Source organism: Ictalurus punctatus, chromosome 12, assembly GCF_001660625.3.
Source record: "Ictalurus punctatus breed USDA103 chromosome 12, Coco_2.0, whole genome shotgun sequence".
NCBI lineage: Eukaryota > Metazoa > Chordata > Actinopteri > Siluriformes > Ictaluridae > Ictalurus > Ictalurus punctatus.
In genome coordinates, this window is record NC_030427.2 from 1923426 (window position 1) to 1935012 (window position 11587).

General features: G+C 49.7%; 1 long non-coding RNA gene across 1 annotated transcript; it reads right to left on the bottom strand.

The window, feature by feature from the left end:
* Nucleotides 1-3430: 3430 nt before the first annotated feature.
* Nucleotides 3431-5707, bottom strand: LOC124627536 (uncharacterized). Its single transcript, XR_008397486.1, has 4 exons — nucleotides 5539-5707; nucleotides 4419-5377; nucleotides 4138-4193; nucleotides 3431-3843 (listed from the first exon to the last, which is right to left on the bottom strand). It is a non-coding gene; the product is annotated as an uncharacterized LOC124627536 (long non-coding RNA).
* Between the last annotated feature and the right edge of the window lie 5880 nt (nucleotides 5708-11587).

Genomic DNA, 11587 nt, shown 5'->3' on the forward strand with positions numbered 1-11587 from the left:
AACTTCATAAACATTTATTATTTAGATCCATTGTAATATTTATTTTTTATGGTATGACTTTTTTTAAACCTACAACGTTTCTATTCCTGTAATGATAAAAAAATTACCGTTATTGTCCTGGCACTTTCCATTGTAAATCATTAAAAACCTTACATACGTCTGCCGTAAAAACCTTATAATAACCATCCATTTTATTTTCTTGTTTGGGAAAAAAAAGCATTCTACATATCTTTCCACTTTTCTTTTAAACACACTCTACATTCTTTACAATTTGTTTTCTCTTTGAAAATTGTTTTCTTCTCTCTCATATTGCACTTTTTATCAACATCACAAGCAGATTGATCAGTTGTGGTGGTGTGTGTGTGTGTGGGGGGGGTTCTTTTCTTTTTTTAATAAAAACACTTTTTATCCACTCCTAACATCACCTTGTTCCATTCCATGTCTTTCTCATGTTGTTCCCCTCTCAGATGTTCAATTATTCTCTTACATTTCACATTAAAATCTTTCAATTCTTTGCAGTGTAAAAACACTTCATCATTACATACTTTACATGTTGCACTTTGCTCCATTCCTATTTTGTTCAGTAGGACATTTGTAAATATGACTTTATGTCTGATAAAATACTCTAATTTAGGTTCTCTAACTTTGTTTCTATGGTCATCCCTTTCATATTGTTCCATATACTTTCTTCTTTAAGATCTTTTGAACTTCTGTTGCTAGTACTCATTAACAATAGATTTTTTTAACTCCATCTCTAAAAAGGCTATAAAACATTTTCACTGTACATTCTTTAAAAGCACCCAGTTTTTCTCCCATGTTCACATAGACCTCTCTTCCTGTCCCCCCTCTTCCATGCTTTCAATTCTTTTTATCCACTCTTTGGGTATTGCTTTTTTGATCACATCATACTTTTTTTAATTATTTTTTTATTATTATTTCTTGTCTGCTAAAATCCTCTTTCACCTACTCAATTGCATCTTCTATACACTGTACTGGTGAAAACCCTTCTTTAAATTGATATAAAACATCTCTAACCCTTGTGATTCCCACCTCCCACCATTTCTTAAAAAAACCCTCTTTTCCTTGATTTAAAATGCTGTTGTTTAAGAATAAAGGCTGATTTAAAATGTTCTCTCTTTGCTTTCTTGCTTGTCCGTTATTAAAATCATCCAGTCATTTTCAGGTTTCAGCTCTGTGCTTCATGCTGGCACTTTCAAGTAACCTTGTAGGCTGAAAGCGATCGCCACTAGAAGCAGGTATGTCGAGTATCACTTCAGATATGGAACTGTTCTGCCGCTGACACTAATTAAGTGTCCGTGGATTTCTATGAAACCGGACTTTTCTTTATGAAGTTAAAAAATAAATAGAAAATTGTGCTGTTGTAGAGTTTCGAGAAAAAAGAAATTATTCATGCTGTTTGGAAATACAGTGTTATACTGTATATATATATATATATATATATATATATATATATATATATATATATATATATATATATATATATATATATATATATATATATATATATTAGTGTAATATAAACAGAAAATATATATAAGTCGATACCACAGTGTGGTATAAAAATAATATAAAAGAATTAAATTAAAAACACTCCTGGAGGACACTGATACTGCAAAAAGAGAGAGAAAGAGAGAGATTTTACTTATCCTAAACGTGTGCACACACACACCCCTTATACTCTGGATGCAAGCATTAGTTTAAATTCACTGATATGGTATAAAAAAGATAAAAAGGATTTATTGAAAGCATGAACATGTGAATAATTATTAGTGACATGAGGCTACATTTAGCTGACAGGACACGGGCTGACTGAAGATGCATGGTGGTCCATTAAGTGGTAGTTTATAACATTGCAATGCGTTAGCATCCTTAACAAATAGAGAGAGATAGAGGGGGGAGGGAGAGGGGGAGAGAGGGAGAGAGAGAAAGAGAGAGTGGGGGAGAGGGGGGGGAGAGGGATTTGAATTGAATTTGAATTTCAAAAGCCTTTTTATTTACATGATTTTAAAACTACAGTGACCTATTTCGGTCCCACAGAGTCATTTCAAATAACACTAACTAAATAGGCAGGGCAGGGCAGGGCAGGGAGGCAGATAGGTACATAGGTGATTAAAATAAACACCACTTCCAAATGCATCTGAAAAACCACAGGGAGTATAAAAAATTTAAAAACTAAAAAAAACACAATAGTAGAAGTTGATTAAATTTCATCTTTTCTTCTGCAACCACACATAATGCCCCTTCCAGACACCATATATTTTCAAACGATACAGGATCCTTCAACTAAAACCAAAAGCAGTCAAGACGTTCCACAGGTAACTATGCTCAACTCTGTCGAAAGCCTTTTCCTGATCAATTAAAACCAAACCACATTCCAAATTAAAAATCCTTCCGATTTCTACAACATCCCTAATGAACGAAATGTTATCGCGAATAAATCTACCCAGCACACAGTAGGTCTGGTCCGGATGGATCACCTCTTCCATGACTATACTAAGTCGGTTTGCCAATATCTTATTGGCAAACCTCTACTCACAGGGCCCACTACTCTTGCATCTGGAGTCCTTTCATTTCTCTCTTCCTCTCATCCTTCACTTCCAGACATCACTCTGTCATCCTCCTCCATTACGACAGCTGTGTTCTTCTCAGAAGCCTGTGTGTGTGTGTGTGATGTGCGCACACACACCCACATATAAACAAAGTGTGACATAGATAGACAGAAAGTGAGAGAGACAGGGACCATTTGTGTGTGTATGTGTGTGTGTTAGTTGGAGATTTTATGACCTTTTTACAACTCATTGCATTATTCGCGGTTGAATTCATGCAAAGACAGAGAGAGAGAGAGAGAGAGAGAGAGAGAGAGAGATGGCAAGAGTGGAAGAGAAAAAGTGAGAAAGAGAAACAGAAAGCGAGAGAGATGGTGAGAGAGTGTCAGAGAGAAACAGTGAGAAAAGAGAGAGACAAAAGGAGAGAGAGAGACAGCTTTATTTATTTGACTAAGTTTAGTGTCTCGTGCTCAGTAGTTTAAACGGTTTTTCCCGGTGACTGAGCTATAAAGAAATGAAACACAGAGAGCTTAATGAGATGAAAGTTGGCCGGTTACCTAGCAATTAACAGGTAAGAAATGGTGTAACCTTCAACACGTGCGTGAAAGAGAGAGAGACAGAGAGAGAAAATATTCATTTCTGATTGGCTAAGGTCCAATACTAAAAGAAGTATATGCCAAAATCATATGCTCATCGTGAAGTCATAAAAACACTGTTGCTAGGCAACTGAGAAACATGTTGCAGTTGGTAAGGCGGACACTTTAGCTAGCTGGACCATAGCTATTAAGACGTTAGTAAGGATGTAAAGACGGAATGATGGTGGAAACACAACAGAGCTACAGGAAATTGACATTTCACTCAGATTTGTAAATAAATTACTAAGAAAAGACAATGTATTGCTAAAATGACACTTTAATTACACACAGCATCAACTGCTAACCAAACTTCTGCTAACCAAACTTTCTTGTAGAAACCTCGTATAAACACAGTGAACGTTGGAAACCATTCGAAAGTACCATATTTTATGATGTTGGAATGTAACCATGGCAACAAACAACTAACATCAAGGTTGCTGTTTACTTTTCACCATGGTTGTTAAATTAAACTATCCTCAAATCTTGAGGTGGATGGGCTCCATCAGCAGATCGTTACATCAGGCTCCGCTCTTGTCAGGCAGGAACAGGAACCTGACACAGCTGGAGACTGGAAGGTGACGTTTTTCCAGTCTTCAGCAGTATTTTGTTTATTTTCAGTGTCGGTCTTCCACCGCCTTCGTCTGAAAACACAGGCGAAATAGAAATCACACACTGCAAGGACACAGCCAGGTTCTGTTTTACACACACCTGAGAGGAGATAAACCAGCTGAACTTTCTAATCTTACATTAAACCTCCAACAAGCAGCATTCGGGTCACAGTGAGACATTAATGACAAGTTCCTGTAACGCTTCTGCTTTAAACTCCAACCTGAGGGTGACGACGCCATCTCAAACTAAAACAACTTCTATCTACAAAGCTACAGTGCAGAAGAGTTACTTTGACCGGGGGAGGCTGGGGTATTTCAGTGTAGTACCTTCTGCTCAAGGATCAGTCGTCTCATCTAGGCCTGCGCGAGCTTGTCCTCCTAGTCTGCACGTTAAACACAGTCAGTCAAACCGGTGCGTAATGAATGTGTAGAGAGAGAGAGAGAGAATAAGAGTGAATAAGTTCAGACGTTACTTTAACGCATCTGTTATCTGAGTAATGAGTGCCTTGACCTCCAGTGGGGCCTGGCGAGGTAGGAAGCATGAGGTTAAACACTGTGACTGTAAATAAACACTGAAACACAAGAGTTGACTCGGAGCATGCACTTACCACAATTTCCAGCCTGAGCCTATCAATCTCAGCACACAGATCCGCCTCTCTCTCAGCATGCAGAGCGTCCAGAGCCGCCTCTCTCTCAGCGTGCAGAGCGTCCAGAGCCGCCTCTCTCTCAGCGTGCAGAGCGTCCAGAGCCGCCTCTCTCTCAGCGCGCAGAGCGTCCAGAGCCGCCTCACTCTCAGCGCGCAGAGCGTCCAGAGCCGCCTCTCTCTCAGCGCGCAGAGCGTCCAGAGCCGCCTCTCTCTCAGCGCGCAGAGCGTCCAGAGCCGCCTCACTCTCAGCGCGCAGAGCGTCCAGAGCCGCCTCTCTCCCAGCGCGCAGAGCGTCCAGAGCCGCCTCTCTCCCAGCGCGCAGAGCGTCCAGAGCCGCCTCTCTCTCAGCGTGCAGAGTGTCCAGAGCCGCCTCTCTCCCAGCGTGCAGAGCTTCCAGAGCCGCCTCTCTCTCAGCGCACAGAGCGTCATCTTCCTCAGTTATTAATTGTCACTGAATCGATTCTGAGCTGGTGAATTTACTGATTCACTGTATTAATTCGGAACAAGTTTGAAGTACTAATTTGCTGTAATAGTTCCAAACTGCTTGATTAACTGATTCACTGAATCGATTCTGAACTGTTTAATTTACTGATTCACTGTATTAATTCTCTGTTCTGTTTATGTAACCAGTTAAATGAATCAGTTCTGAGCTTGCCCAGTTCACCAATTTATCACTTTTCTGTTCCGGACAACTAATATACCTCACCAATTTATTAGATCGGTTTTAAGTTTGATTAATTTACTAATTTATTGTATAGTTTAAGCGTTCTGAAGGAGTGTGATTCACAGGTTCAGGGTAGGAAAACTCTGCTCTAAAACTTAACTTGAGTCAGTAATTTGATAGAGATTCACTTGGTCAGTTCTGAACTGTTTGCTGTGCTGATTAACTGTGCCGATTCTTCTGAACAACTGATCCAGATTCTGTGTAATGAATCAGTGAATCCAATTAGTTCAAAATATGTTCAAAACTGATTCACAGACAGTCAGACTGAAGCAAAATCAATCACCTCACTAAAGACATACTGTCTATAACTAGTGGTGTGTGTGTGTGTGTGTGTGTGTGTGTGTGTGTGTGTGTATACCTGGTAGGCATCTGTGGCTGAAGCCACGTATTTCTCCACCGCTCCTTCCACAAACAGTGCTTTCTCAATTTAGAAACCAGACTCACTGAGGTGCTGCCCAGGAGGTCAAAGGGCTTCTCTTCGTACATCTCGATGAAGGAGCACAAGAAGCTCTTTGCTACTGCAGCCTGCACGTGCGCGCACACACACACACACACACACACACACACACACACACACACACACACACACACTTACATATTGTGTAACATGACCAGAACATCCGGCTGATAAAATCCCAAAATGCACTGCAACAGATTAGTGTCAAATGATGTACCATAGAAAATGAAGCTTACCCACAATGCACTTTTAATGTAAGCAGTGCAGAATTTAAAACACAGAGGTGACCTCAGTGATGACTGGGGTGGGTCTATGTACAAGTGGGCGGGCTTATTGAAGAGCAGGTGGGTCTGTGGACGAGTGGGTGGGCTTATTGACGAGCGGGTGGGTCTGTGGATGAGTGGGTGGGCTTATTGACGAGCAGGCAGGTCTGTGGACGAGTTGGTGGGCTTATTGACGAGCGGGTGGGTCTGTGGACGAGTTGGTGGGCTTATTGACGAGCGGGTGGGTCTGTGGACGAGTGGGTGGGCTTATTGACGAGCGGGTGGGTCTGTGGACGAGTGGGTGGGCTTATTGACGAGCGGGTGGTCTGTGGACGAGTTGGTGGGCTTATTGACGAGCGGGTGTGTCTGTGGACGAGTGGGTGGGCTTATTGATGAGCGGGAGGGTCTGTGGACGAGTGGGTGGGCTTATTGACGAGCGGGTGGTCTGTGGACCAGTGGGTGGGCTTATTGACGAGCGGGTGGTCTGTGGACCAGTGGGTGGGCTTATTGACGAGCGGGTGGTCTGTGGATGAGTGGGTGGGCTTATTGACCAGCGGGTGGGCTTATTGACGAGCGGGTGGTCTGTGGACGAGTGGGTGGGCTTATTTATGAGCGGGCGGTCTGTGGACGAGTGGGTGGGCTTATTGGCGAGCGGGCGGTCTGTGGACGAGTGGGTGGGCTTATTTATGAGCGGGCGGTCTGTGGACGAGTGGGTGGGCTTATTGACGAGCGGGTGGGTCTGTGGACGAGTGGGTGGGCTTATTGAAGAGCAGGTGGGTCTGTGGAGAAGTTGGTGGGCTTATTGACGAGCGGGTGGGTCTGTGGACGAGTGGGTGGGCTTATTGAAGAGCAGGTGGGTCTGTGGATGAGTGGGTGGGCTTAATGACGAGCGGGCGGTCTGTGGACGAGTTGGTGGGCTTATTGACGAGCGGGTGGTCTGTGGACGAGTGGGTGGGCTTATTGACAAGCGGGTGGTCTGTGGACGAGTGGGTGGGCTTATTGATGAGCGGGTGGTCTGTGGACAAGTGGGTGGGCTAATTGACCAGCGGGTGGGCTTATTGACGAGCGGGAGGGTCTGTGGACGAGTGGGTGGGCTTATTGACGAGCGGGTGGTCTGTGGACGAGTGGGTGGGCTTATTGACAAGCGGGTGGTCTGTGGACGAGTGGGTGGGCTTATTGATGAGCGGGTGGTCTGTGGACAAGTGGGTGGGCTAATTGACCAGCGGGTGGGCTTATTGACGAGCGGGTGGGTCTGTGGACGAGTTGGTGGGCTTATTGACGAGCGGGCGGTCTGTGGACGAGTGGGTGGGCTTATTGATGAGCAGGTGGGTCTGTGGATGAGTGGGTGGGCTTATTGACGAGCGGGTGGTCTGTGGACGAGTGGGTGGGCTTATTGACGAGCGGGTGGGCTTATTGACGAGGGGGCGGTCTGTGGACGAGTTGGTGGGCTTATTGACGAGCGGGTGGTCTGTGGACGAGTGGGTGGGCTTATTTATGAGCGGGCGGTCTGTGGACGAGTGGGTGGGCTTATTGGCGAGCGGGCGGTCTGTGGACGAGTGGGTGGGCTTATTTATGAGCGGGCGGTCTGTGGACGAGTGGGTGGGCTTATTGACGAGCGGGTGGGTCTGTGGACGAGTGGGTGGGCTTATTGAAGAGCAGGTGGGTCTGTGGACGAGTGGGTGGGCTTATTGACGAGCGGGTGGTCTGTGGACGAGTGGGTGGGCTTATTGACGCGCGGGAGGGTCTGTGGACGAGTGGGTGGGCTTATTGACAAGCGGGTGGTCTGTGGACGAGTGGGTGGGCTTATTGATGAGCGGGTGGTCTGTGGACAAGTGGGTGGGCTTATTGACCAGCGGGTGGGCTTATTGACGAGTGGGTGGGTCTGTGGACGAGTTGGTGGGCTTATTGATGAGCGTGCGGTCTGTGGACGAGTGGGTGGGCTTATTGATGAGCGGGCGGTCTGTGGATGAGTGGGTGGGCTTATTGACGAGCAGGTGGGTCTGTGGATGAGTGGGTGGGCTTATTGACGAGCGGGTGGTCTGTGGATGAGTGGGTGGGCTTATTGACAAGCGGGTGGTCTGTGGACGAGCGGGCGGTCTGTGGACGAGTTGGTGGGCTTATTGAAGAGCAGGTGGGTCTGTGGACAAGTTGGTGGGCTTATTGACGAGCGGGTGGGTCTGTGGACGAGTGGGTGGGCTTATTGACGAGCGGGTGGGTCTGTGGACGAGTTGGTGGGCTTATTGACGAGCGGGTGGTCTGTGTACAAGCGGGCGGTCTGTGGACGAGTTGGTGGGCTTATTGATGAGCAGGTGGGCTTATTGAGGAGCGGGCGGTCTGTGGACGAGTTGGTGGGCTTATTGACGAGCGGGTGGTCTGTGGACAAGTGGGTGGGCTTATTTATGAGCGGGCGGTCTGTGGACGAGTGGGTGGGCTTATTGGCGAGCGGGCGGTCTGTGGACGAGTGGGTGGGCTTATTGACGAGCGGGCGGTCTGTGGACGAGTGGGTGGGCTTATTGACGAGCGGGTGGGTCTGTGGACGAGTGGGTGGGCTTATTGAAGAGCAGGTGGGTCTGTGGAGAAGTTGGTGGGCTTATTGACGAGCGGGTGGGTCTGTGGACGAGTGGGTGGGCTTATTGAAGAGCGGGTGGGTCTGTGGATGAGTGGGTGGGCTTAATGACGAGCGGGCGGTCTGTGGACGAGTGGGTGGGCTTATTGACGAGCGGGTGGTCTGTGGACGAGTGGGTGGGCTTATTGACGAGCGGGAGGGTCTGTGGACGACTGGGTGGGCTTATTGACGAGCGGGTGGTCTGTGGACGAGTGGGTGGGCTTATTGATGAGCGGGTGGTCTGTGGACAAGTGGGTGGGCTTATTGACCAGCGGGTGGGCTTATTGACGAGCGGGTGGGTCTGTGGACGAGTTGGTGGGCTTATTGACGAGCGGGTGGGTCTGTGGACGAGTGGGTGGGCTTATTGAAGAGCGGGTGGGTCTGTGGATGAGTGGGTGGGCTTAATGACGAGCGGGCGGTCTGTGGACGAGTGGGTGGGCTTATTGACGAGCGGGTGGTCTGTGGACGAGTGGGTGGGCTTATTGACGAGCGGGAGGGTCTGTGGACGACTGGGTGGGCTTATTGACGAGCGGGTGGTCTGTGGACGAGTGGGTGGGCTTATTGATGAGCGGGTGGTCTGTGGACAAGTGGGTGGGCTTATTGACCAGCGGGTGGGCTTATTGACGAGCGGGTGGGTCTGTGGACGAGTTGGTGGGCTTATTGATGAGCGTGCGGTCTGTGAACGAGCGGGCGGTCTGTGGACGAGTGGGTGGGCTTATTGACGAGCGGGTGGGCTTATTGACGAGGGGGCGGTCTGTGGACGAGTGGGTGGGCTTATTTATGAGCGGGCGGTCTGTGGACGAGTGGGTGGGCTTATTGGCAAGCGGGCGGTCTGTGGACGAGTGGGTGGGCTTATTTATGAGCGGGCGGTCTGTGGACGAGTGGGTGGGCTTATTGACGAGCAGGTGGGTCTGTGGACGAGTGGGTGGGCTTATTGAAGAGCAGGTGGGTCTGTGGACAAGTTGGTGGGCTTATTGACGAGCGGGTGGGTCTGTGGACGAGTGGGTGGGCTTATTGAAGAGCAGGTGGGTCTGTGGATGAGTGGGTGGGCTTAATGACGAGCGGGCGGTCTGTGGACGAGTTGGTGGACTTATTGACGAGCGGGAGGGTCTGTGGACGAGTGGGTGGGCTTATTGACGAGCGGGTGGTCTGTGGACGAGTGGGTGGGCTTATTGACACGCGGGAGGGTCTGTGGACGAGTGGGTGGGCTTATTGACAAGCGGGTGGTCTGTGGACGAGTGGGTGGGCTTATTGATGAGCGGGTGGTCTGTGGACAAGTGGGTGGGCTTATTGACCAGCGGGTGGGCTTATTGACGAGCGGGTGGGTCTGTGGACGAGTTGGTGGGCTTATTGATGAGCGTGCGGTCTGTGGACGAGTTGGTGGGCTTATTGATGAGCGTGCGGTCTGTGGACGAGTGGGTGGGCTTATTGATGAGCGGGCGGTCTGTGGACGAGTGGGTGGGCTTATTGACGAGCAGGTGGGTCTGTGGATGAGTGGGTGGGCTTATTGACGAGCGGGTGGTCTGTGGACGAGCGGGCGGTCTGTGGACGAGTTGGTGGGCTTATTGAAGAGCAGGTGGGTCTGTGGACAAGTTGGTGGGCTTATTGACGAGCGGGTGGGTCTGTGGACGAGTGGGTGGGCTTATTGATGAGCGGGTGGTCTGTGGACAAGTGGGTGGGCTTATTGACCAGCGGGTGGGCTTATTGACGAGCGGGTGGGTCTGTGGACGAGTTGGTGGGCTTATTGATGAGCGTGCGGTCTGTGGACGAGTGGGTGGGCTTATTGACGAGCAGGTGGGTCTGTGGATGAGTGGGTGGGCTTATTGACGAGCGGGTGGGTCTGTGGACGAGTTGGTGGGCTTATTGACGAGCGGGTGGTCTGTGTACAAGCGGGTGGTCTGTGGACGAGTTGGTGGGCTTATTGACGAGCAGGTGGGCTTATTGAGGAGCGGGCGGTCTGTGGACGAGTTGGTGGGCTTATTGACGAGCGGGTGGTCTGTGGACGAGTGGGTGGGCTTATTTATGAGCGGGCGGTCTGTGGACGAGTTGGTGGGCTTATTGGCAAGCGGGCGGTCTGTGGACGAGTGGGTGGGCTTATTGACGAGCGGGCGGTCTGTGGACGAGTGGGTGGGCTTATTGACGAGCGGGTGGGTCTGTGGACGAGTGGGTGGGCTTATTGAAGAGCAGGTGGGTCTGTGGAGAAGTTGGTGGGCTTATTGACGAGCGGGTGGGTCTGTGGACGAGTGGGTGGGCTTATCGAAGAGCAGGTGGGTCTGTGGATGAGTGGGTGGGCTTAATGACGAGCGGGCGGTCTGTGGACGAGTGGGTGGGCTTATTGACGAGCGGGTGGTCTGTGGATGAGTTGGTGGGCTTATTGATGAGCGGGAGGGTCTGTGGACGAGTGGGTGGGCTTATTGACAAGCGGGCGGTCTGTGGACAAGTTGGTGGGCTTATTGATGAGCGTGCGGTCTGTGGACGAGTGGGTGGGCTTATTGACGAGCAGGTGGGTCTGTGGATGAGTGGGTGGGCTTATTGACCAGCGGGTGGGCTTATTGACGAGCGGGTGGGTCTGTGGACGAGTTGGTGGGCTTATTGATGAGCGGGCGGTCTGTGGACGAGTGGGTGGGCTTATTGACGAGCAGGTGGGTCTGTGGATGAGTGGGTGGGCTTATTGACGAGCGGGTGGGTCTGTGGACGAGTTGGTGGGCTTATTGACGAGCGGGTGGTCTGTGGACGAGCGGGCGGTCTGTGGACGAGTTGGTGGGCTTATTGACGAGCAGGTGGGCTTATTGAGGAGCGGGCGGTCTGTGGACGAGTTGGTGGGCTTATTGACGAGCGGGTGGTCTGTGGACGAGTGGGTGGGCTTATTTCTGAGCGGGCGGTCTGTGGACGAGTGGGTGGGCTTATTGGCGAGCGGGCGGTCTGTGGACGAGTGGGTGGGCTTATTGACAAGCGGGAGGTCTGTGGACGAGTGGGTGGGCTTATTGACGAGCGGGAGGTCTGTGGACGAATGGGTGGGCTTATTGACGAGCAGGTGGTCTGTGGATGAGTGGGTGGGCTTATTTATGAGCAGGCGGTCTGT